We start from the raw sequence: 22,094 nt of genomic DNA on the forward strand, positions 1-22,094 counted from the left end.
GAAATAATTTCACTTGTGGAAGAATTGTAAACAGTAAACTGTAAATTAAAGGTAACAATATCAACAAGGAAGCAAGAAAAAGAAAAGGAAGTTCATAGAAATTATTTTATATCATCTTTTTATGCTCCGTCTATAAAAAGGCATTAATTCTTAGTTTACCAAGAATACAGAGACAAAGAATATGCAAACTTCATATTCCAGAACCTTTATCATCTGGTAATTATCTAGAAGGTCGTTATAATTCTTCTCTTCGATAAAAGAACCGAAAAATACACAACAACTGCATGAAATGTAAAAAATATGTTGGTCTCGAGCATGCAGTTATGCTATGTTCTGATTCTTCAGCATCAGAACGCTGCCGGCGGCTCTCTACAAACTGTTAGGACGCTTATTCGAACGATGCCTACTTTGTTCGGCTTTCGCGAATTTATGTGAGAAAGACGGGATGATTTTGTAGAATTTCATTCTCATCCAGTTCATCCACTACTCTCGCATGTGAAAATGCAAAAATGGCGTATCCTAGCAATAACAAAACAAACAACCCCCGCTCCACAAACCGTAATCCCTTTCTTATTGAAGTGATGATGTTGCTTCACCTGTTATACATTGATATAAGCGCCTTGGTTGAGCCTAGCTTTCAATTTATTTATTATAATACTGTTTACCAAATTAAAACAAAGCGTAGAATTCAAACTAAGTCTAATTGCTCACAATTTGGAAATCTGAGATTTAATTCGGCATTTTGTTTGTTCTATTTTATACGGCCAGCACTATTACTCAACCCAGAAACCCAGAGTAACTCCCCATACTAGACCTATAAACACGATATATTACTTCTTGTCCCTCATTCTTCCGTCCTTCATAGCACTGTTTCAAGGTCAGGCAAACTTAATCGCTGAAGCTAATCGGGTGGTATGTTATAAATCTCAGTAATCGTGGTGTGGCTTGCGTATGCCTACTTTATCCCAACCCCCTTGTATCCAACCATATGAACAGTAACCACCACCCCGGGAAGCTAGCTAGCTTGGTCCGATCGTAGTAAACTGCGAGCGAGAAAACAATCGCCTCTCTGGTTGATTTGGTTTCGCCGGGTTCTTCGCCGCCTCCTTCGATGCTACAAAAGGAACAGGTCGAACCGTGACTGAAATCTTCTCTCTTTGTTATTGCTGTCTCACGGCCACCACCTCGACCACCTCCTCCTGTGGGTCCCTTCACAATCCACCGCCTGCGCCCGCGCCCACACCACACCTTCCATCCGGCACACCATCCGAATCTTTGTTTACATGTTTATTTTCAGATTGAAGCACGCTCAAATAGAATATTAAATAACAGCCATCATCTTGAAGCCGCTTTGGCCTCGTTGATGTGTTACACTTCCACGTCTTTGCCCGGGCCATGGTGGCGTATTGGGAATGTAAAAAAATGACACTGACTCGTCAATAATTTAATAGCAATTTAACTATTTATTTCGTACTCTAGCATTTTTTTCCTTTCTCAAAACAAATTACGAATGGAATTGACCTTCATTTTTCACTCCGTTCTTTTTTTTTTGTTTCCATAATTTCTGCACAAACCGTACAGATGGAGCCACATGATTCGTTGACGAACCATCATAGGCAAACATAGAAATATCCATATGCCTCCCCGTCCCCGCCATACCAACCAGCCTCCGTAGAGCGCAGCTGCTGCGCTCGTTTACATTCTGGCTGTGTGCGAGTAAAACTTTAATGCATAGCTATCACGATATGGGTTCCATTTTTACTTGTAGTATTCTTCTATTTAAAGTACCCTCCAAACACGAGCACACATTTGTACTCGGGTTCTTATGCCTGGCTTTGTGTACCGACCAGCTCGAATGTGTAGATGCACAATGTTGAAGGCAAACAAAATCTAAAACCAGTCAAAGAGAGATAATGTGTTGGAAAAAAAACAGAGACTTATGTGTGATAAACACGAATGGACTATGAGCTACTCAACTATGGGCAGATTTGTGCTGGGTTTAGCATGGATCAGCATTTTGATTTTATCGTGAATTTATGACAAAAAAAGCATAATGCGGAGCATTACGGATATGTATAAATCCCAACGCGAATGCTCATAAGAACGATAACGAACATACTTGGGCATTTTTTTCGCGCTTGTTTGTCAGATTATTTTGCTTATCCCTCGCGATGCACATTACTAGAACAAAACGAATCAGAAAATATTTCACACTGAACAAGAGCTAATCGAAGTTTGGGATTGCTGTTCTCCACAATCTCATTTGTTTCGCTTTTTAGTACCTCTAAACATCGAAAGAGCATACCAATTTCAAGAAGATCCTATCTAATAACAACTGCGTCATCCATCCATCCATCCGTTGATGAGAAAACAGGTCCACATAAACGCATGGAAAATCTCCCCTGTTTAATTTGACTATGATCCGTATCCAGCGCCGTAGGGTAGGGTAGACTAACAACTCACTGGCGGAGATATTTCTCGTGGAATGCCTGCCGAATTGTGACTAACATACGGGCACCCTACCCTATCTTTCCACTTGCCGTTAAGTCAATTTTTCTTGCAGACAGCATCGCGCGCGCGCTCAATGCCAACACCAAAACCATACGGCGGTCGAAATGAGTCGCAAAAGGGTAAATTGCGACTCGTTTGAAAGTGCCCCAGGCGGTGCTGCCGCAGCATGGGGAACGGGAGTCTTGCGAAAAGAAGGTGCTTCCACCACACATATTCAACACGTATCGCGGGGAACAATTCCTTACTCCAAATCCCCATCCATTATGGATGGCTGTTGGGGCCACGTTAAGCACGTTCCACAAGTGGGAACCCAGTGGCCCAATCCCCGGGCGGATTCGTTCGAGGTCAAATAATATAGGCAACTGTTGCTGGTGGAACAGACGTCAATATTCACTGTCAATCTAGATACGATCCAACTGTGATCCAAGCGGCGAGAACATCATCCGGGTGGAGACAGAGGAGGGGAGAAGCTGGAAGGGTAGAAGTGATGAGATCGCTTATGTAATAAAAGCTTGACCAGCGTGTTTCCTGTTGTTCTTCCTAAGCGGTGCAATGGATCGATTGCTTATGTCGATGTGTATTTTCGTATTGAGCTTATCCTGGGTCCAGAAACTACGGGATGACAATTGCTTGGACAATCGAATCTAACAAATATATACAAACGAAAAAGAAACGTCAACTGCAAACTAGTCTGTTGTTTCTCCAAATGCGGAATTTATCTGAAAAACCGGAGATATCTGCGCATGGTTATACGAAATGTTTTTCGTGGGATATTGTTCTGTTCTGTTCTTTGTTTTCAATAGGTCTTAATTTTTGCAGTTCATTCGCCTCTAATTGTGGGATGTTTCTAGGAATCAATCCCCTTCATTCCACGCGTCGAGTGACGTGAGATTGCAAAGTTTACCGCTGTATTCTAGAAGCCACCTATTCGACGCTAGAGTCGATAACAAATGAGGACACGTCTTCAAATTTCATCTAGCGACGAAGTGACGAAGTCACGTCATTCGCCCACGGGAATGCAGTCACTTGAGGCATCTCACGTCATTCGCGCCGCGGAATAAGGGGGAATATTTACATTTGCGTGAGATTGTCTATGCACCACTAATCGTAAAACTTTGAACAGTATTCTTTTGAAACAGGGGGTTTCAACCTTTCTTGCTCCATTCCCCCCTTTACGAAAAATAATCCCAGTGCTTACCCCCTATCAGTATTTTGTAATAAAGTCTGTAGCATAACAGTAAAATAATGAAAGAGTACAAACGGTTTTCGAGTTATATTCGCAACAAATTTGATTTTATGCTTGTATCTGATTTCAAAAAAGGTATATAAAGTTTGGCAAGACAGTATGGCACCTGAACCCGAACTATTTCCGCCAAAATCGTAATTCTTGCGAACGTTGTCGATATCCACTCTGTTACTCTGTCTGTTGTCGATATCCACTCTGTTACGGTGTTTTACTTCCTTCAGCATCACTGTAAAATGTAGATTCACAGATTTACAGATTTCCAGATTAACACAAAAGACAACAAATAATTGAAATTGATCCGAAAATTTCGTCACTGCCAGTCGGGAAGCAATTCAAACCATGTCCAAATCTTATTTTTTTGATATAAGGAAAATTTGTTTCAAGTTTAACTTGTTGTTAAAAGCCTTGACAAATGCTGTACAATCTCCTTTTTTATGGACATATGTACTGTTTCGTCGTCTGTTCCATCATCATTCACTGACGAAAATCTTTCAAACATTGCGATGTTGTTAAATTGAACATTACATTTCAGATTTGGAAATGTTTTCCGAGAATCGCAAGTTTTAGCGTATCCAATAATGTTTTTGTGTCAATTTTTGCTAATCGTTGTCATTTCCAAAGCGAAGTAATTGTTCAATATTCCCTAGCACAATTCCCCCCTTTTATTGACCACTAGGGGGGAATTCCCCACCGGTTGAAAATCACTGTTCTAAAATGTACATGCAATTAAGGGGCTGTCCACATACCACGTGGACAGAAAAAGCACGATTTTATACTCCCCCTCCCCCTCCGAGGACAAACGTGGACATTTTTCCTTATTTTATTAGAATAATTTAGGAAATGACATGGTTGCGCAAAAAATAAATTTTAATTCCATTTAAGTTTATTTTGTTTCAAATTTTACTAGCTGAACCCCGCTATGCTTTGCTGTGGCACATTGTTTTTGACAGAAAAATGAGTAGCAAACCAAAGCATGTGTTTCATATGAGTTTAATTTTGAAATACTTGTAATATAAAGTGACCAGATGGTCAAAGGTCTAACGCGGGACACAAAAAACAAAACGTTATGTATATACGTTATGTGAAAATAAACCATAGTTTAGCGAGTCTCATTTACTCGTGAAACACTTAACATGTGTCCTTGCAATTAAACCTGATCTGTATTATTTCTTTCTAAGTATCGTCATTCATTTGTGATTTTTCGGTGGTTTAGATTTAGTTTACGCCTGGAAATCACTGGCTCAGTTAAAGCATTAAAGCCTGGCAAGCACGATTCAAATTCAACAATTTTCTTCAAATTACCGAATGGAATGCTCGAAAATTTCAATCCATTTTTCATCTAATTCAGTGTTAACGCATGCATTAAAAAAAATGACTATTTTCGGATGGTGATGAAAAAAAACTACGAAAAATAATTTAATGGAACAAATTTTCCTTAAATATTACGTTTATTAGGCCTACAACAAAAATTATTCAAGGCTGTTGATAAGCAGCAGGCACTGTCTAAACAAAAAGTCCACTGGCGGTGCGATGAAACCAGCTCAACGTATTAATCGTTGAATGCATTGGAAGCGCTCTTGAACAGTCTGACAAATACAAGTTTTATTTTGAGGTTCAACCATTTAAGAAAATCGACATAATCAAATTGTAATACTGAAATATATTGATATCGCGGGACATTTTCGTTCCTTTTGTCAAATGCGGGACGTTTTGCGGGACGTAATCCTACGAGGGACATTTTGTTGAAATGCGGGACTGTCCCGCGTTTATTGTAATACTTTGTTTTTCTATTATCTGCGAAGTTTAGAAGCCTATCTGGTTTGCTAACACGGAAACGTGCAAAATACAGTTGAACAATCCGCATCCGAATATAAATTACACAATTCTGAAGACATATCTTGGGCAACGCCAACCGAATAAAAATGAACGGATTTAAATTCATTATCAGATACAATTTAAGTTCACGATTTTTAAACACAAAGAAATGTGTTGCTAGCACATATATTCAATATACTCACAATATTCAATGTTCAATACTAGAAAGTTAATTTACGTTTGCAGCTTTGTTTCAGAAGTGTGCTTATTCCATCTGGAAATCTTAAAGCTTCCTGAGACGTTGGCAGTAGCAGCAATAATCTTTGAAGTGGATTGTATATTGTGTCATAATCCATCAGTGCCGAACTTTTCAAGTTTTTGTAACGAATAGAACAATTTTATATACGAGGGCCGTTCAAAAAATAAGTTTCAGTACCTCAGAAATCGCGGAAAAATAGTTAGGACAAAAAACAAGGTGATTTTCATAATCTACGTTTTATTTTCTATTTTTCTACATAATCGCCGTAACGTTCGAGGCATTTTTCATAGCGTGGCAAGAGTTTTTCTATTCCAAGCGCGAAGTGCGTAGCGTCCAACTTTTTGAAGTACGATGTAACTGAGTAACGAATTTCTTTAGTGTTATCGAATCGTACCGCCGAACGCCTGTTTCATCACCGTATTATTGTGAACGATTAAGAACCGCGATTAAGAACAAAAGGCCAGGTTTATTGTATATTTAAAATTTCGATTTTTAAAATTTCCTTTTCTCCCGCCTAGGAAGATTTTCGAAGATCAATAAATCGAAACTTTTGGGCGCTTTGAGGCACCCCTAAATCATGTCCGATTAGCTGAAATTTTGCACAGGTCATTTTTGGGCTAATAAACAAAAAGTTGATTGACGGATCTTTAAATTCGACACTATCGACATTGTCGCCTATCAGGTCGGTCCCAAAAGGTCGATTTTCGGCCAAATTTTTTTTTCGAGATAACACCAAATCTCGACGTTTCATGTATTTTTATGTCATTTGGAGTCAAAAAAAAAATTCTATTTTCCGATCTTCCTTTTTTTACCTCTCCCCTTGTAAGATTTTCGAGGATCAAAAAATCAAAATTTTAAGCGCTTTGAGGCACCCCTCAATCATGTCCGATTGAGCTGAAACTTTGCAAACGTCATTTCTTTGGGCCAATAAACAAAATGTACATGGTCGGTTTTTGAAATTTGACATGACCATTTTTGCTGCCACCCTAATGAGGATCTATGCATACCCAATAACTATGAAGGTTCGATCATAAGAAATAGTTTGGTCACTCACGTCAGATATTTTCCTAATACAGATTTCACTGAAGAGGATCAATGATATGAGAAAAAATATATAAACGTTCTACTGGGCAGCCCTCTAAAGGCCGTTTTATATTATCCAGCACGTAGCGTAAACGGCACGTACCGACACCGGCAGACAAATACATGATGTATTCATATCATCAGGCATAGCAACTTCTCTGTACGGACCGGCAGCGCAGACGGAGCGGAGAAATGCTACCGGTGATTGAACCGATGTCGTACCGAAGAGCGACGAACGCACCCATACCACGAACTCCGACGTTTGATTAGTATGTATGGTGCCCATGTAGTTCGTGCCCGGCACCGGCAGAATATTCTTTTCGAGAATTCCTTCATGCATTTGTCTGAAACGTGCTGTGTATGTCCGGAGCCGTTCCGCTATATATACGCATACACATTTGAAACACACGCAATAATATTTGTCTTGCATGAAACGTGCCGTGCCGGTTACGCTACGTGCCTGATAATATAATATTACCTTAAGGCGGCTCAATCCGTTTATTGATAAATACAGAGGAAATTTTTGAATGTGTGTTTTTCAATTTAATTTTGAATGTATAGGTGGTTGTATTCAAAAAAAATCTTCCTGTCCACGTGGACTCAGTTTATACCCCCTCCCCCCTCTCCGTGAACAATCGTGGACATTTTCTTACCAAATTCCCGTTCCGTTAAATACAATCCCATTTCATCCTATCAAATCAATGCGTACATATCGAGGTGGAACCGAAGGCGTAGTATATCTGTATTGGCAAGCAAAATATCGTGTCGTAATTATTTGCATTCAATATGGAAGAAACAAAACAATGTTGAAAGTACTCACGGTTGCATGATAATTTAAGCCAAAATTCTCATGAAATCATTCAACTGTTTATTTTTTAACAGATGACAATCAAATCGTGGCTTATTTCGATTATTTATGTGGTAAAAAGGTCCAGAGAGCAGTGGTATGCTTAGTTATCGAAAGCAGTAACATTTACGTGAAATTTTGATTAATTGGCGATTATTCTCTCACATCATACACACCGACACTGAGAGCCTTCGAAACATCGACTTCATAACGTTAAAATAATGAAACTTCGTTTGTTTCTATGAACGCGGGGGAGTGAAAATGGGACATGGGAATATCACTTTTATCCGTCTTTTTCGACGTGATTTCACAAATATTCACTGCACGCTATCACATTAGCCTCATATTCAGCGGGAACTCTAAAAAAATGTACGTTTTTAATTGATAAATTACTTCTTGAAAAAAGCATTTTCACATGGATGCGGAAGGCAATTAAAGATAAACACAACAACTGACGTCACTATTTGAGAAATAGTTATGGCAGCGCATGCTATGTTGTGCGAAACTCTACCATCTTCCAAGGCGCGTAGAAGTATATCCTAAGGTGGGCCAACTTGCTAAAACCACTCTTCAGCCATCTTGGAAGTCTACTGTGTTTTGTTTGTAAACAAAACACAATACTGATTCCTAAACTATCATACATCCAGGTTTTTTTTACGCGGGTGATACGTACATCGTAAAAAAAGCGTATAAAAATGCGCGAAAAAAAACCGCGTTAATTGGAAAATCCGCGTAAAAAAACTGGGTGTAATTACATAATACACTTTTACATAATTTATTTTTACTTCATTAGAGATGGAAATTGATGAAAAAAGTTGATGAAAACCAAATTCATCTGTGGCGCTCGTAAGTAGAATTCTGATGAAGACTAATAATAAGAACGATATTCCGGTATAATAGTGGTTTCGTAGTTCGATCGAGTCGATTTTGAATTTAAAGAAAGTGTAAGAACGTTCGGTTGAAAATGTCTAAATTAAGTTGATACACAAATCACGTAACGCTAAAAATGCAATTTTTGGACAAGAAATCAAGAATTTCAAATCATCAGCATAAATTAATTTGCAGTTCAACCCTAATTTCGCAGCAAAAAAATAATATGAACAACAAAGGGCCTAAGTTGCTTCCTTGAGGGACTCCAGAAGAATTGCAGAAGCACGAGGAAACGCAGCCATGAATTTCAACGCGCAGTTTTCTTTCCGTCAGGTATGACCTCATCCACGACACGAGCTTTGCAGATGATTCGAGACGTGATAGTTTAGCCAAAAGTATGGTGTGGTCGATCCTATCGAAAGCCGCCTTCAGATCGGTGTAGATGACATCGACATGAGCCTTGTCCTTCATAGCAGTAATGCAGGTGTTGGTGAAGTTCAACAGATTCGTGGAGACCGACCTGCCGGGCATGAAGCCGTGCTGATCGGTAGAGATGTAACTCTTGGATTGAGTACGAATAACTTCACTGACGATGATCTCAAATAGCTTGGACGCAGCCGACAAACTTGTTATTCCACGATAGTTCCTGACGTTTCACTTATCACCGTTTTTGAAGACAGGAAACATGAAAGACTTCTTCCAAATTTCAGGGAATACTCCATCATTGAGTGATCGGGTAAATATGACAGAAAGTGACTCGGCCTGATCAACAGCGCAGCGGCAGAACAATACCGATGGTATGCCGTCAGGACCCGGCGAAAGCGAACTTTTTAATTTTTTTGCAACGGAGATGATCATGGCAGGAGTGACCACGAACGTCGTTAAACTTATGACGTCCGTAGGAACACCTAAGGAGACAAACTCAACTTGAGCTTCACTGGCTGGTATATCGTCAAACACGGATGTAAAAAATTTGGCGAAAAGCTCACGGCATTCAGTATGAGTATTCGCTTCGACGTCGTCATAAAGCACGTTGCTTGGGAGGGTTGAGTTTTTCCTCTTACTGTTGACGAATTTCCAGAAGTTTCTCGGATTTTGTCGCAGATTGGTTTGCATTCTCAAGACGTGGACTTTGTACAAAATTGAATTCAGTTTACGATACGCATACGTATGCTGATAAATCGAAAATATCTATGATCCTTCGAAAAGAAAGTTCTCGTCTGGTCCTCCAGCCAAATTATATTCGATATTCGAGATGCATTAATCGGTGCCTGCTTACTGGCCATTACAATTTTGTTACGTAACGAGCACATCGTATTTAGATGTTCACAATCTTGACCAAACTGAAAGGCGCTCAACAAGTGAACTGCTAAGATTCCGTTTACTTGTTCAATCGAATCAATTCTCGCTTACCCTGGGAAAGTACTGGCACACCAGTAGGGCCAGATCTCTTTCCTCGCATAAAGCTAATGTTTTGCCTAGCTACATGTGCAGAAAGAGGACGATGACGCACCACATGGCACCCGCATCCAAGGACCTAAGCACAACGCCCACTCGGGGCACAGCTCCTAAACATCTTCCCCTACATTGCATTGACATGTTTATAATAGTGTAGCTGCCGTTGCCGTTGTTATTCCGCTCTGTGTGGCATAAAAAGAAACAATCTTGTTTATTGCCCACCACAGGAAGAGAGGAGTGAGTTGGAGTTGGGATACGGACGCTAACCAGCCTTGGCCGTTCCAATTGATGAGCCAAAAATGTGTCACACGCTTGGCAGAGCAGCGTGCTTCGGGACATCATTAGGCGTGGAAAGAAGTGCTCAATGAAACTGTGAGCCCCAGTCAATGAACAATGAAGCCAAATATAATCAATCAGAAGGTGATTACCTAATATAGATGCAAAATTGCTCACCGCTCACAGTGCTGGGATTTGACTACAGCAGAATAAAAAAAAATCAAAAATCCTACGTCAATAACACGCCAATGCTCTTGTTTGGAAATCGAAGGCAGCCACGACCGCCAGCGCAGGTTGGGCCAAAACATTTTCCAAGCAACGCAACCTAACTGCTAAGGCTGATGTCACATTAGGCGGATTCGCCGCCGCGGATTCCGCGAGTAAAACCGCAGCGGAGGATCTACAGTGTATTGTGAATGAGCCATGTCACACAGAGCGGGGCGGGTTTGAAAGCGAATTTATATCGAGAAAAAAACCGTCGCGATATCCGCGGCGGCGAATCCGCCTAATGGGACATCAGCCTAAGGAAGGGCTTGGGAAGAACGCACAAAAGATGCAGCGAAAGGGATTCGAAATCGTCGCTGTCGAACACAAGTTGGGAGGAAAAGCTGGTTTTCTGTTCGGTAGCTTTGCGAGCAGCAGGAACGAACGAACGAGGGGCAGCGGGATGACGGCACGCGGTGGTGAAGTGAACGCTGAGCACACGATATGCCGAATAATACATGAGATTCAGTCACGGACTATTCATCCGTACCGGGGCGTTGGCAGCAGTAGCGGTGGTAATAGGGTGTTGAATCAGCGAAACTTGGGGCACAACGAGAACAGAACTGAACCGATCACCGAAGCCAACCCTATTTTGCAACGACTCGGTCGAAGTAGATTCGTTTTTCGAGTCGAACAAAATTTGCGAAACTTTTCCCCCGCGACGCACAGTAGTCCCTGAGAAAATTTAGGCGACCAAAACCCAAAAAATGAAGTTGCATAAACAAAAAAAAATCCTATAGTCCCTTATTCTAGGATGTTCAAGGCATCATTACCCTGGCAACGCGATTAGATACCAGTTTCGCATGCTCGCCGGTGCCACTATTTCGCGTGTGTTTTTCTAACATGTATTTTGGTGAAGTTTTTGAACGATTTTTTTTGGCTCATTATGTTTCTTGAAGCATTTTTAACGGAGAATTGGCGTTTGTTGTCAGTTCCAAGATTCAATTGGTTGTAGTATGTGTTAACTCCACACAAAGTAAGTTCTATTTTGGAAGTTTTATTTTGCTTCGGATGGACTTATAAAAATTGCCCCGCATTTTCCCGCAAAACTTTTTCAACGAAAGTGTTCCTCAAAGTGTCTTTTATCACTCAGCACTTGAATTTTTCACCCGAAATCCCACCTCTTGGATTTTTTTTCAATGTTAACCCGAAATGTTAATTAGAAATAACTGTTATTGAGATTGTGCCTTTTCATTAATGTGAATAATTTTTTGTAGATATGGCATCCCAGTTATGTAGTAAAGATTTGTTCGATCATTCAAGAACAGCTGGGCAAAATATAACTGCCTCCACTCCCGTGAGGAATTCATTATAGGACTTCGTTTTAGGAAAAACAAATTTAACCAACATTTCGTCAACTTTGCAAGCGCCTCTACGAAAGAAAATTGGGAGATTTGTTAGTAAATTAGTAGCGAAATGGGGCTCTGCAAACAATGTGGTGGGCCGATTTCTGAAGTTGGAACTTGTAATTCCTTCAGAAACTGGTAATTGTAGTGTTTTCTTATTATAAAGGGTGCTTTAAAAATATTTTATAGGTTGGCAAAAAGAGGGTCCAGGAGATTTTGCGGAATAAAACACTTTTTTTTCCATTTGGAAAACGCTTGCGTCTGTTTTTGCGGACAATCAATCGTTTTAATGGACATTTGTTCGCATAGCTAGACGTAATCACCAGGTTGCTCTGTCGGTAGCGTTAGTATTTACATTTCCGATAATAGTCAAAACAATAACAACAGCAGTTTCGTGTTTTTTCAATTTATTGAATTTGTAAAGGCAATCTGCAATGTTGGTAATTTTAGCAACATGATTCACCGATATCACGATCAATCGCATAAAGATGGTGAAGTGACTTACACCAACGGTATGAGTAAATGCTGAGTACGTAGAATAATTCGATGGAGTTATAAATATTATTTTTATTTTACTACTGATCTGATTGTTTCGTTATCTACTTGAAGATTCAAATGCAGAAATTTAGGATATTATAACATTAAAAAACACAATTGCTTGTCTTCGTTCATCGCAGTGCAGTGTACAGAATATAGTAATTATATGAGCAGCATTTCAACGGTTTCATATATTCATCTATTTGGAAACACTAAGTAAAAAGACACTAACATGAAAGGCATGTTTGGACTCTACAAAGAATGTGATTCAAATGTAGACATAATAGTGATAATTGTTGATTTTCGAACGATGTATGAAAGCTGTATGGAACTACGTCCGTTATGCGGACAAACAGTGATTTTTCGGAAACGTTTTTTCAAAATTGCTCAAATGTTATCGAATAAAAAATGTTTGTTTGCAGGTTGAGCAAACGTATTACATTGCGTAGAATGCATAACGGCGAAAAAGTCGATTTTGTTCATTTTGTCGCATACGTCTCGTATACAAACATGGGCAGTGAAGATGATTCATCTCTAGGAGGGAAGCCTGAAAAAGATTACGAAGAATGTACGGGAGCCGCGGGTAAGACGGACAGTGGGGGTATGATGGACAGGTGGTTGATTTGTATAGTTGCATTATGAATTTCAAATTTCTATTGATGGGAACCCCTTCTACATGCTATTTTAGAATATTTAAACCATCCTATGACAATGAATACTAATCAAAAGTGAAATAGGAAAACAAAAACCCAAAATCAAAAATGATTCCGCGTGTGGATGTAATTTTTGCGCCTTCGACATCAAGAATTTTGATTGATTTAATTGCAAAATTCGGTTTGTGAGGGAAGCGATATTAGGTATGTACGGAAAAGTAAATTCATTCGTAAGTGGTAAATTTAAATTATTGAAATAATTGCACTGGTGGGGTTGAAATGGACAGTTACATCCAATGCATGATGGAAAGTGAAGGGAAGAATATTGAACTCTTTTTTATATTGCTTTCTCTTTTTGTTCTATTACAGTTACTGGACGCACAAACACTGAGAGAGAGCGAAATTATTCCTCTCGCGAGCGATAAACTTCTACGCTTCTTATATTATGGACCTGTCCATATTCCCCCCACTACATGTCCATTATACCCGCATCGATAAAAATGGTCAATTTTTCGGCTTGTTTTAATTTCAGTAAAAAACATGAAAAAACACATTTTTATAACACATTTGGCCAATTATTTTGAAAACCAGTATATTGAACTGTAAGCAACTGCTTTTAAGTTTTGGAAAACATGAGTTTCCAAAGATACAATGGAAGTTTTCCTTAACATGTCCGTCTTACCCCCATTTCCCCTAAAGATCGTATCAAACGAAGAAAAACTGCAAAAACAGGTACAGTATACATGAAAATTTCATCATTCCTCTCAAATTTTATGTTATAGAACAACGTAACTCCAAATTTGGGTAAAACCGACACCACATTTGCATATTTGCAAGATCTTTCATGTGTCTTGGACTTCAAATCGTTCCAAAACCTCTCTCCGAATGTTCATGAACCATTCTACAGTATCTGTTGATCATTTTTTGATTAGTACTCGAATTTTGACAGAATACAAAAATTGATGTTCTCAGGTGAAATAAATGGGAGTGCGGGTGAGGTCGACACTTTTGGAAAAACGAATGAAAACATGGTACAATAATTTCAAAGTATTAGGAGATTATCTATATACTATGTGGACACTTGAAGATCCCAACTTAGGCTAGCATCCACGTGAAATGTGCCGACGGGCGTTGAACGAAGGGATACCATGAGCTTTGCCAGGCTTTTTGTTGCCATGCCCGATTCAACGTTGGTTCTGACTGTTTTATTAATTAAGCTCTGCCGTTTTTTCTTTCGAATACAAATATATAATAATACAAGGCATCTACAAAAAGGAAGAACGCATCTTCCCTGTCTATGAAACACAAACCAGGTGTCGGTTTTACCCTGACTTAAGATGTCGGAATTACCCCGAATGAACTCGAAATTTCAAAACAATAGTTTCGAGAATTGATAAGCAACAACACCACCTACCGTCTCACAAACCACATTGTACAATGATCTACGATGAAAGAAGCTCATAAAAGCATCGAATTTTCCACAATTTTCCGACATAAACACTTAAAGTCCACGAGCGAAATCTTACATGGACTGTCTCATGTTTGCTGGCCGGTTCTGTTTTGTTGTTTGTATTGACAGCAAAGCGACTTCCGCAGATGTCAGATACCTCGAAACGTAAGAAATGACAAGTGTGTACAGGGGATATCGCAAATTTTTCAAAAAAATGCTTCTAACCGAAAAAAAATCAGGGGATGTCGGTTTTTCCCAGATTTCCCCTACCACTCCACAAGCAATAGATGTAACAGAATATAAGCTGCGAACAGTGCGTATCCGAAAACATACACTTTGATACCAAACACGATAAAAACTGAAAATTTTGAACTTTGCCCCTTGCTTCTAACCCCCTCCTCCCATTTTTTTGGTTTTATGATGAAACAGAGTTCAACTCAGTGTATCCGAAAAATTAAAAAATCTGAGTTTTGGCCGCCTAAATTTTCTCAAGGACCACTGTGCGACGGTGTCATCCATAAGTAACGACGGCAACGGAACGCGGAGCGCGTTAATGCCACGGGGTGCTGCTGCTGCTGAATCGATATCGATGGAGATAGTGCAGGTCAATTAAGGAAACGGGGTGCATTCACATTTTTCGTTCTGGTATCATCTATGTGGATACGTATTACGGCTTTAGCGGTCACCCCCTTCGCGCTATGTCGATAGAAACGGCACTAGAACAGAGCGAACCAAATACAACAAAAAGATACGAAAAGGAATAGCAAAAAAGAATCACTGATTGAGTGTGGCTAGGTGAAAATGACAAAATAAAAAAATCAATCAGAAGTTAAATGTTTTCCGATGAAACTGCCTGACGTTTTTGTGACTAAGCACTCGCCATTCTGGAAGTTTGCGTGTTGTTATTGTTGCTGTTCACAGATGTGGTCATATGATGGGAGGTTAATTGATTGGTGAAGCGAGAAGGTACAGAAATAGTAACCTAACTTTCTCTGCACTTTGTTATCTTTTCCCTGATAACTGCCCGCGCCGGTTCCACCATTTGATACGGCACGACTTGCAAGTTTCAATAGAGAGCGGACGTATCGTTATCAAACAAAAGTATGCGGCGTATTATAGGGTCACTTACAGTTTCATATACCTACATTACTTCTTTCTCAAATTCTTCATGTTTCATCTACAGTGATAGGGGAAAAAATAAATACACACTTCACGTGCACGCTTTTTCTAATTCCTCAAAATGCTGTCATTACGACGTCCTTGACTCCTTTTCATGACGACAGAACCACTCCAATTTTTTTTTGAATGTGAGAATCTCGCTCCACGCAGATGAAGCTACTTGATTAAGGTTTGAACTGATAAATGAGCAGGATGGCCCAGAATCTGAAGTCTCAGTCCAATAAACCATGTAAAAGACTTCCGACTTTTATGAAATGATGTCTTATCCTATTGGAATACCCAATCATCACGGTAGTTTCGATGCAAAAACGGCAGCAAATAGTTCAGGAATACATCCTTGAACCGCTGACCTTGCATTCGTGTTGATGGAAAAGTCATTTGAAATAGCCCTTTCAGAGAAAGTTCTTCCCAAAGTTTTTTTTCCTGAATCTCTCCTTTTTTAAATAAAGAAACAAAATATATGATGAAACAATCTTGAAATGGAATAAGGGTATTTACTTGGTAATTTTTAATGAAAAAAAAATTATAGGAGGTTGTGTTCAAGATACGACCGCATTATTGACGTAGAACTACGCTGTTGTTTTATATAAGACGTTCGTTCCTAACTTAGGATAATATCTTACAATGCTGTGAAATTTTAAAAATAACTGTATAGTAGAATGGTTTGATTGCCCTGAAATGGTTTTTTTAATGCAGAATCAATCGACGATAATTGATTGATGATTCATTCTCACCCTCGCAGAACAATACACTAGTTGATCATATGTTGCAATTTGTTTCATGTCAGTGCATTGAAAATTTATCTCGAACGCTATTCCGGTGGCCTTTTTCGCAATTGACATAGACTCTGCTACAGTCGATTACATACTTGTTGCACCAGCACCGTTATTCCACATCTCATAACTACATCAATATATCTTTGGCACCCCATGGAAACAACAACAATGACAACACTTGCAAGTATCAAATATCATGCTACATGTAATTTAGTATCTCAGTTCTGAATCTCAGTGGAATCGCATCTCTAGACATCGTTCGTACAACGTAAACCAAGCGCCAGACAAGCGTTCGCCATAGCATGTATACAGAGCCATACATTGGTGGCTTAAAGCTACTAGAAATATAAACACTTCTCATCATTTTGCGCTATTCTTAAAAAAACACTTCTGTTAATATTACTGACCTCTAAAAAAGTTGCATTACTTTCTCATGCTCAAGATAAGCGCAGCTGTCATCATTAGTGGAGAAAGTTTTGCTACTGGCAAACGAAGCCAAATCACAAAATCACAAAAATCACATTCCAGAACATTTATTTCCTTGGTGAGCCGACGATAGCGTAGCTTGATGACTCTCCACACAATTGTGTAGCTCAAAACATTAATGCAATGGCGTCAGTTTGATGCAATGATTGCAATACCAGAGACACCAGCGAGTGAGTAATTTGGTTGCGTTCACAGCTCAGTCCGAAACGAAGACGTATGATGGCGCACAAGGTAAACAAGGTGGAAACAAGGTAGAACAAACGATGCTTATTGCTTCGTATCTAGAACCATACTGAAAGTTTGCCTTCCTTCCTTGTTGAATTGAAGAGACTTTAAACCTCTTCAGTTCATTCGCCTCTAGTCTCCAAAAAGGCCCTTGGAAACCTCTACCCTTTCCTCATATTACACCTCCACCCGCATTGCATTGAGAAAGGCATTCGATGCCTCGCCGTCCAGCTCGCCCAGCAACAGTGTTGTCTAGTTGGTGTCTTCACGAAGAATGAAAGTTTGCCTCAGCGAGATCCACTGTTTATAGTCTAGGAAAATATTCCCCTTCGCTCTTCTTTTTTTCCTTTGTTCACGGAGACTTTAAATCTTACGATTTCCCCTTCGTTGTTCGACGAAAAGTTGCTCGTTATAGACAGCACGGGTAGAAAAGCTCACAAGTCAGTAGAACAAATATATGGGGAAATGGAAACGCTTATTGTTTTTATGAATTGTAACCTTTCACACACCAGGGGATTGTAATGTATAGCATATCAAACAAATATAGCATTTTCCGATTCGTTTGGTATATAAATCGCCAAAATCCGTTCGCGGCAAAAATAGTTATTAACGTTAACTTTATCTCATAAAATCGAGACCTGTTTTCTGATTTGACATCTTCAATGAAAGACGTAGTTCTACGACAAAAATTATTCCAGAATGTGGACAATAAAGCGTTAAATGTAAGAAATAAATAAATAAATTTTTGAATAAAAATTTTGAACGAATATTGAATTTTTCGTTTAGAATAAATGTCTTATCTAGCTTCGCGCAGTGACGATATCGTGACCAATGAGATTTTACCGAGGTGTGGTTATTGCTAGTTGAAAAAAACATCCTATTTAATAGTGTATCATGTTTTCTACAAGAAATTTGGAACAGTTTTTTTTTTGATAATGGTTTATGTTATAATGAGTAGATTTTTGTAAGTGTATTGAGATAATTCTAATGCTGGCCGAGTAAGAGTAAGAGTTACATGCAACCAGCGATCAATTATTTTTATTGAGATTGAGAACAAACTTAGAACTGTCTTCAGGGATGATAGTTTGAGAGAGACTTCACCATAAATCGAAATTATTATGATCGGCGACAAATTCACTAATTTGAAGACTCAACAAATGTTAGGCTCGGCGGAGAAGTGCGTTGGCTTTTTATATATTAGAGCTGATTTCAATTCGAGGCATCAAAAAAGTATTTGGATAAGGACTAAACTGCACAAAGAACGCCGAACTTACTTCGTATGAGTACATACTTAAACGCTGGAGAGGTCGTTTTAACTACTTGGAAGAAGATCAAAATCATCTGATTGCAACTTTTTCATATACGAGGTTCAGGTTAAACCATTTAGATGTTTTCGAAACGTAAACAGACAGACACAAAATCATTAAAATCAAAATCATCTTACAAAAATATCTCGAGACAAACCTTCTGAGAATAACAGCTCATTGCCGTCTTCAATGAAACGTTAAACGAAACGAAAGTGATGGAGCTTAATAAAACTCTGATGATATGAGTTGATAATAGGGGGTCTTCGTAGCCACTTGGTTACGCGTTCGCTTACCAAGCGATCGATCGTGAGTTCAACTCAGGGCCCTCAATTGACCATCTTTGTGTTGTTATAGAATAACTACGTCCACGCAACCATCATCAGCGATGGAAATCGATCCACGGTCGAAATAAGATCGATTCATCCATACAACTGCTCTGCTCTGCAAGACACATCGGGCTGCTGTTCTATAAATAACTCAACAATGATCAATATCAACTGTCTCCGCTGTCCGGTCTGCTGAACAATGGATGAACAGAAAGAATACCCTTACGCCTAAATGGCTACTACTGTGTAATTTACCATAATGTAATGGAACAGAAAACTTAACGCCTAAATGGCTACTACTAACTACTGTGTAATTTACAATTTATAGAAACATAAACATATGTACATGTACACGATTAAAACCCGGCTCTGTTACAGCTAAAATGCTAATGAGCCTAATAAATAAATAAATGAGATAAAAAAAAAATGAGTTGATAATCAATTTCAATAACATTTTGACATGTCAGTAAGCACACCTTATTTTTAATCACGTGTGAATGATGTTTATATGCTATTGTGTTATAGTTTATCTTATGTTAATAAGAAATAATGTTTTTTTTACAAATATCCGGTGACTCACTATCCGGCCGGATAGCAAATATTGGCCGGATAGGCCGGATACCGGATAGTTACCGGATATCCGTTTCATTCCTAGTTTTCACTACCCGTAAACGGATTGAATCTGCGACTTCACTTGAAGCGTGATATCAAAAAAGTAAATTATTTTTTAGACGCCATCATTTTTAAAAATAGCTATACATATATCTCGCAGACAATGGCCCTAAAAAATCACATAAAATCTCGCAGGCACTGGCCCTAAGAAATCCCATAAAAGTAGTAGTGCGCTAGTATAAAAAATAGCAAACAACAAATAGGAAAAAATGGCATGACAAAAATGACTGTGTATCCATTATTCTCGCCATCACTGTATTACACACATAACCTCAGCGCGGAGCGCAGAGTGGATGGAATCAAAATACCACAGACGACATGTTTATTGCCGAGAATTGCTTTCTTGTTTTCGTGGTGGCACCACGGTATCACCCGGCGGCTTTGCAGACACGGCTCTCTCGAAGAGCGCACTTTGTTTATCTCTTCAACAAACGCAGTCCACTAAAATGAGTGTGCCGATGACAATTTCCTTTTTATCGTAGGTCGTGTGCGTTCGTGTTGTTCTATCGCATTTCTGTTTGCGGTATAAAAATAGGAAGCAAAGGATTCCGTGGGTGGTACTTAAGCGAATGGATTAGTCAGTGATTGTGTGGGTATTCATTTTGTTTTGGAGAAATTGTATTTCAAATGATATTTTCGACGACGTGGGAACAGTTTTTGTTCCGCTAAATGCAACCAATGTTAGGACAGCGATACGTATGATATGTTATTTATTCATCTTCATTTACGGAATGCGCTTCTTAGCGAGACAAGATATGATTCACGATATCGAGATGAAACACCTGGTCTATGAACAATAGCTAACTTTTTATTTTCCTTCATTCCTAAACACAATCTCCTTCATTCCGCGCGGCGAGTGAGGTGAGATGGCTCAAGTCACTGCATTCCCGTAGGCGAATAGCGTGACTATAGTTTGTCACTAGGAATGATTTGTAGTCGTGTCCTCGTATGTTATCGACTCGGGTATCAAAAAGAAGTTGAAAAGTAAGGTAGCTTCCACAATGAAGAGAGAAATTTTGCTATCTCACGACACTCGCCGCGTGGAATAAGGGGGACTGTCTTATCATGTTGAGTTCAACTCATAATTGTCGAATTAGATGGAATATAACAGGACGGTAAATATGAGGATCTTTTTCAAAGTGATACACAAAATGGTAACACTACTCAGGTCTAAATGCAAATTGCATCAGTTGCATCGCGGTTTTTGTGAGGAGGTAATCAATTACAGGTCCCCGGGGCACTAGAAAAGCTTTCCCCTCAAGATCGCGCACAAACCCCAGCAAATGCAGCTCGTGAGTCGCATAAACGTATAATTTTAATTAGTGTAGTACAGGGCGGACTCGATTATATACAGTCTCCGACTTCTTTCCACTGTATATAATCGAATCCTGTATATAATCGAGTCAAAAAAATTTTTTGTTTTTCGAAATGAAATTCTTCTTTGATAGAATTACATTTTTGATTCTTCCACTTGAAGCCATAAAATTCCTTCCTTCCTCCTTTTATGGATGTATTCGAATTTCAACAATGACAGGGTTATTGAACTTTTTCTCTGTTTTGGGCTTTGTTTACCTTAAACTGGCTCTATTTCAAAAATGACGCTACGTAGGACAATTCTGTTGCCTCCATTTGAAAGATGAGAAAATTTTATACAGTTGTGAAACTACCAAACTAGTGGATTTAAGTAACATTTTAGTAGCGAAAAACTCAAAATATAGTGGTTTTCAAGATGTTATTCTTAATTTTATTCAATTTTATTCAACTTGAATGTTCCTATCAATTGAAGCTCTCTAAGCGCTCTACAATTCGTCTGTTGACACCCAACTTCTATCTTTTTAAATTTCGCTGCAATATCATTTTGAACAATTCCTGGTGAATCTTCAACTAGAATTCACATAGTCAACTAAATTTCACTTTAACGTTGAAAAATTAGATTTTCGCTTGGAATAAGTCATGTTCGAAATATTATATAAAAAAATATGATTTTTTTGGAACTGTATATAATCTAATCTACATATAATCAAATCCGACCTCTACGGTGAAAAATCGGTTTACATGCTGCGGAAAATCGTATTATACCGCAATGGACGACATATTACATAGTACACTGGAGGCGCTTTTTACGCTGGGGATACGTGCCGCGTAAGAAAAAACCGTGTAAATTCCTAAATCTGCACAATAAATCTGTTTACACTGGAGTTTCTTTTAGGCGTCGTGCACAAATTACGTAACGCGATAAGGGAGAGGGGGTAGGGAGGTCGATGTTGCATTACTTTCTGTGTATCAGAGATAGGAAATTGCGTTACGTGGGGGGGGGGGAGGTGGTCCGGATTTTTAGCGTTACGTCATTTGTGCACGACGCCTTGCGCGGTTCATACGTACCGCGTAAAAAAAACAGGTAAATTCCGAAATCCGCGTAAAAAATCGCATAAAAAGCGACTTTAGTGTAGTAGGAATTTTACATATCAATATCTGTGATGACTTATGTAAAGTGTCGACGTTTGGTGG

The 22,094-nt window shown here is 39.0% G+C and overlaps 1 protein-coding gene and 1 non-coding gene across 2 annotated transcripts in view; one reads left to right on the forward strand and one right to left on the reverse strand.

Annotated features, from left to right (window-relative positions):
• Positions 1 to 22,094, reverse strand: part of LOC129769749 (histone-lysine N-methyltransferase 2D-like) — a 71,081-nt gene that overhangs the window by 36,940 nt on the left and 12,047 nt on the right. The gene's annotated exons all lie outside the window — the stretch shown is intronic.
• Positions 18,084 to 18,225, forward strand: LOC129763692 (U4 spliceosomal RNA). Its single transcript, XR_008741016.1, has one exon. It is a non-coding gene; the product is annotated as a U4 spliceosomal RNA (small nuclear RNA).

The sequence above is a fragment of the Toxorhynchites rutilus genome, chromosome 1 (assembly GCF_029784135.1).
Source record: "Toxorhynchites rutilus septentrionalis strain SRP chromosome 1, ASM2978413v1, whole genome shotgun sequence".
Taxonomy (NCBI): Eukaryota; Metazoa; Arthropoda; class Insecta; order Diptera; family Culicidae; genus Toxorhynchites; species Toxorhynchites rutilus.